A 5,870-nucleotide genomic window follows, 5' to 3' on the forward strand; every position below is an offset into this window, starting at 1 on the left:
GGATATATTTTTTGTGTGAATACAGCCTTCTAACACTTTTTACCTTTCAACTATACTCAATATGTCGCTGAAGTAGGGTCCTGCAAAAAAGGCACACTCTTAAAAACATTTAAAATGAAGGACATATATATTCCAGTAGGTTGAGACGCCAATCGTGTACTCTTTATTGATTCTATCACACTAATTGTAAACAGTTTATTGGGGGCAAAAAAAGTTTACTGGGGGGGAGGAATAAATAGAAATTCACTATCATCCACTCAGAGTACAAATAAAAAACATCCTACAACCATTAGTTACAGCTATTTTTTTCATCCTATCATAAAAATTTTGAACAAGAGGCACAAGTCATAAAAAAAGACTAATATATCCAACTAAAATCCTTCTGAGACCAACTTTAGATATCATAAATAAAAAGATAAAAATATTAATGACACAGTGAAGATTTATTTTCTTTAAAAGAACTTTCACAAAGCCAGTAGCAAAATGTACAAAAGAAGTAGAAAATTTATACAAATGACCAAAAATCTATGTTCAAACTATAGGGTTGTAGGAAAACTCATGACATATCTTTTGTTTTTCATAAGTCATTTATTTATATAAAGAACAGAGATCAATGATATATTGCCCGTATTGTTCAATAACCTTTTGCCATCTTTCAGTGAGCTTCATAATTCCTCGTTCATAGAAGGACCTGTCTTTATTGGCAAAAAACTGAACAAGGTGCTGATTTACAGCCTCATCTGAATTGAACATTATACCACGCAAGGAGTTTTGAAGAGAGCGAAACAAGTGGAAGTCTGATGGTGCCAGGTCAGGTGAGTATGGTGGGTGTGGGAACACATCCCATCCCAGCTCCAATAATTTTTGACAGGTAACAAGCTTGTGTGTAGTCTCCTGTTGCTGCGATGGAACACAACTTCTTTATGATTAATGAGCTCTGGACGTTTCTGGATGATGGATTCGTTCAAACTGTCCAATTGCCAACAGTACATATTCGAATTGATTGGTTCCTTGGTAGAAGCTCGAACAACACAACACTTAAAATCCCACCAAGAGCATAATCTTCCTCTAATGAATGCTTGCTTTCGATGTCGTTTGAGGCGAATCATCGTGTCGGGACCAAGACCATTTGCGCACCACATTGTTGTAAACAATCTACTTCTCATCACCAGGTATCAGTCGCTTCAAAAAAGGATCGTTTCCCTCACGTTTAATGAGCATTATCACAGATGTTTATGTGCACTGTCAAATGAACTTCTTTGAGTTTATGCGGAAACCAAATATCGAGCTTGCTTACATATCCCAGCTTCTTCAGGTGGCCGTGAACCCTTGAATGATTGATGTTTAATGTTTCTGCAATCTCTCATGTCGTGTAACGTGGGTTTGTCTCGATCAATACCTTTATTTTATCATCATCAACCTCGGTGGACCTCCCTGACTGAAGAGCATTGTTGAGATCAAAATCACCAGCACGGAAATTTCATGAACCATCGTTGGCACTGACGTTCTTGTAGAGCATTGTCACCATAAACTTTACGCAACTTTTCACAAGCTTGATGCACGTTCTTCCCTTTACGGAAGTAAAACAGTAAAATATGACGAAAACGCAATTTGGTCTTCCATCTTCAACTTGTTGTAAAATCTCCAAAACTCAACCAAATCGCTCAGTGTTTTTTTAGAAAGAAGCTAGAACTGTCAGCTGTCAAATGACATAACAATAACATAGATGCGAATGACTCTTGTACTTCCAAAAATGAACTAGTGCCATCTGTTTGCAAAAATGTGTCATGACTTTTCTGACAACCCAATAGTAAAGAATTGACCAGGATATGGGTAATTTTGGGGGGAAACAATGGAAAATATGTCAGTAATGCCTTTTAAAGGTCCATACACTTACATAGCAATTCAACTCGTAAACTGAATGAAAAATAAAGTATGGACTGAAGTATTGTTTTTAATGGTGAAAAAGGAACAATTTAATGTACATCAACAGAAGACTGGTTAAATAAACTGACAGTCCAAACAGCAAATACATCCATTAAAATAATGTCTTTTATGTAAAAGATGTTTACAGTATATTTGGAAAAATTACAGGGCTTTTTAGAATTCTATTATACATTAAAATAGAGGGTGCCAAAAAATGTATACATTTTAAGAAAGGAAAACTGTATTAAAATTATAATACTCAATATATACCAATAATAAAAGATGAATACAAGTCATGTTTGACTTCTGCTATTACAAGAGGTGCTCAAAGTGATTACCATCAGCATCCAGACACTTCGATTTCAGCGAACTGCTGCTTAAGCAACATTGACCAAAGTGTCCACTTATATACATTTTTTTGGCACCCCCAGTATACATACATACCCATGTATATGTATGTATATATCTCCATCCCAAAGTGTTGATACTGGTTTTCTTAGAATGGTGGGAAAATGAACAATTTTAATTTTCTTTTTGCTTATTAATTATGTCTCCTTTCTGGTTTTCACTCAAGGAAATCATGTATTTCATATGTAATTTTTTACATTAATTAAAACTTGTATATGCTAAAAATATAATTATAAAAATTAAAGGGCAAACTGGAAAGTTTGCAAAAACATGACCAAGGGCTAATATATTTATTATTTAAATAACTTAATTCATTCACAAGAAAAACACTAAGACTCTAATAATAAGTGAACAAAGTAAAATAATTAAGAGGAAACTGAAACAGAAAAAGTCTCAAGTAAGTGTAAAATAAGACAACATACTTATTCTTTCATTAAAGTGGAAAGGTGTGTTTTTTTTAAATCCATAATATTAATAAAATATGGAATAATAGGTATTCTCAAATTCCATCATACCATTTAATCCAGTAGTCCCACTTCTGGGATTCTAGCTAAAAGGTCCACTTAACTATGAAAAAAGCTTTCAGTGAACGACGTCCACCACAATGTTCTTTGCACAGGTGCTCCTTGACTTACGATGCGGTTACATCCTGATACACCCATCGTAAATCAAAAATGTTGTAAGTAAAAAATGCATTTAATACACCTAACCTACCCACACCATAGCCTAGCCAGTTTCTACTGAATGCATATTACTTTTGTATCACTGTAAAGTCAAAAAATTATAAGTCAAAACATTTTAAGCCAGGGACTGTACCAAAAAAAAAAAAATAGAAAGAAATATAGTAGAATATTATCTGGGGATCTAAAACCTAGAAGAATCCAAACATTGGAACTATTTCAAAAAGATTTCACCACCGTTGATAGAGAATGATTTGCTAGAATGTGAAGTATGTAGTGAAGAGCAGCCCAACTCATGGAATCTCGCAAGATTGGTACCAGTCATGAGGAACACATTTGAAAGGACCACCAAAGGGTATTTTCTGTTGTAAAAATCTTATTCTTTTCATGGGACAAAGGCTATTTACTAGCAAAAGGAGGATAGTCCAGATGTGAAAACTAAAAAAAAATAAAGGCATAAAAGACCAAGAAGACAACACAGATCTTTTTCCAAAAGAGCTGTTGTATCATTTACTATTTCAATGTCTGCAGATGCTTACAACAAAATGGTAATTCCCGACATTTCTAGGTACAGAACCATACAGATTTCAACAAAATAAAACTTGTATTTATTTATTTGTACTGCGTGATGCTTTTAGGCCATTTCAAAAGAAATAAGTCTGGTTCCTACTACAAGAACTAATAAGAAAAACATATAATCACCTTGAATCCCTTTCAAAATAGGCAGAATTAAATAAGAATTGAGATGAGAATTAAATGAAGCAGAGTGCTATAATCACATAGGTAAGAAAAACCTATCCATGGGGGAAAAACCCACAAAAATATTAATAGTTCGTTCATCCATTCATTCAACACCACATATAAATTGAACACCTGTTACATACTAGGCACAGTGCTTAGCACTGAAAGACACGAAGTGGTAATAAGCACAACACTCATGGTCACTGGCATCCTGGAGCTCACATACTGAGGAGGGGAGATATGTATGAGGGTTGCTAATCACCCCAAACGTTTTTCTCTCATTTTTCTTCTGTTTACTATCAACTATTCTTATGAATATTCATTTTAACAACATTCAATTGTAAATGACTCGACTTTCCTTACATTTTCAGACAAATTAATCGCATAAGCTAGTCACTATCAGGTTCATGTCCAATTCAAATATCCAGAAGTAAATGATAGAATGCACTCTATTAATTGACTAAGTTCCATAAAAGATCAGTTCCATGGAGATGATCAGGGCAACCTTTTCCCCGTTTGCATAACGCAGATGCCATACCTTTACAACTGCCCTGGCAGACCCCAGCCCTGGACAGTTAACAGAACAACTATCACCACATCTGCATACATTCAGAGAATAAACTAGAATAAAAACACTGACAACATAGACATGTGAATAATAATTATAATTAGCCCTTTCAAAAAGAAAAGGTATATATGTAATAGTACATAATGGAGCAACAATTTAGCTTGTCTTTTTTTTTCTTTTTTTTCACTCAGTAAAGCATAAAACAGAGACAATACTTTATCCCAGATTAACATGCAACTTTTTAAAAAAGTTAATGTACATATTAAACATAGAATTTCACCAGTAAAATCTTGTCATTTCCCCCAAAACATACCTTAACATTATTCCTTTATTTCATTATAAACAAGGTCCTATACTATTGGTCACCTGGCCCAATGCCTTACAATTCTGTAGCTTGACATTTCATAAGTCACGGAGACAAGAATGTTGTTACAAGTAGAATGAAGCAACATGTCTGCAAAGCAGCTGATTGTACTGTTTTATCAATGGAGAGGTCCCTACTCCAATTGGCCGTTCCCTCCCAACCTGAGCACAAACATAAATATCCCCAGCCATCCAGGAAGTTGTGTTCTCAAGAAGGTCCTGAAGCCTGATCTCCCTAAGTACCTAACACATCAGCACTTATGAAATACAAAAGCACCCAAGTGCTCTAAGATCATGGCTTTTTGGAAGATTCCTTGAGTGTAAAATTCTCCTAGGATACAGAGAAACAGGAGTTCATAAAATGATAGAGGTTAAGACAAATTTTCTACCTCTTCTTACATACAAAGCTTAAGTCAAAACCTTTTATCATATTAGAAATTCCAATAAAACAAACCTAGAAATTTTCAAAGGGTTTTCTAGTTTGTTGTATTAAATGCAGCTTCAATTATGTCAATGTACATAGAGCTCAACCGGGGAGGAGGATTTATACATAGATACTAGTTGGAACATAGTTCATCTAGGTTTCTCTAGGAATATACAATAAGCAAGGAAGATTAGTATCTACAAGAAGAATTTGTGATATTTAAAATCAATACCATTAGTAAAATGCATTTTAAGCACAAATTAACATTAGTATACATTTTTCTCATCTCTAGTAATCAAAAGAACCCTCATTAGACATTGTTATAGCTTCCTCTTCGATGTGTTATCTTGAATATTAACCCAGAAAATATCTTTAAAAGTGCTCTGCAGGTATCACCTCCTCTTAAGGAACCATACGGGGACATAATGTAAGAAAAGGCTATTTGAATCTAAAGAACTAGTTTCAAGCAAAAGTAATTAGAGGATTCTGTATGTATATCATCAATGTAAGCAGTTTTGGGGAAAAAAGGAGTATACATTACAATAATCAAAAACCTTATACACATTTCATTATCCATACAGGATGGCTTAAAACATGAACACCATTGTAAATCACTGAAAATACAGTCAAGTCTTTCCTTGCCCCTGGAGTTTACAGTCACACTCTACGGGGAAGGAGGGAGGGAGCAAAGAGGAAGGAGACAGACAAAGAAAGAAAGAGAGAGAAAAAGAGAGAGAGAGAGAGAGAGAGAGAGAGAGAG

This window comes from Hipposideros armiger, unplaced genomic scaffold (assembly GCF_001890085.2).
Source record: "Hipposideros armiger isolate ML-2016 unplaced genomic scaffold, ASM189008v1 scaffold_104, whole genome shotgun sequence".
Taxonomy (NCBI): domain Eukaryota; kingdom Metazoa; phylum Chordata; class Mammalia; order Chiroptera; family Hipposideridae; genus Hipposideros; species Hipposideros armiger.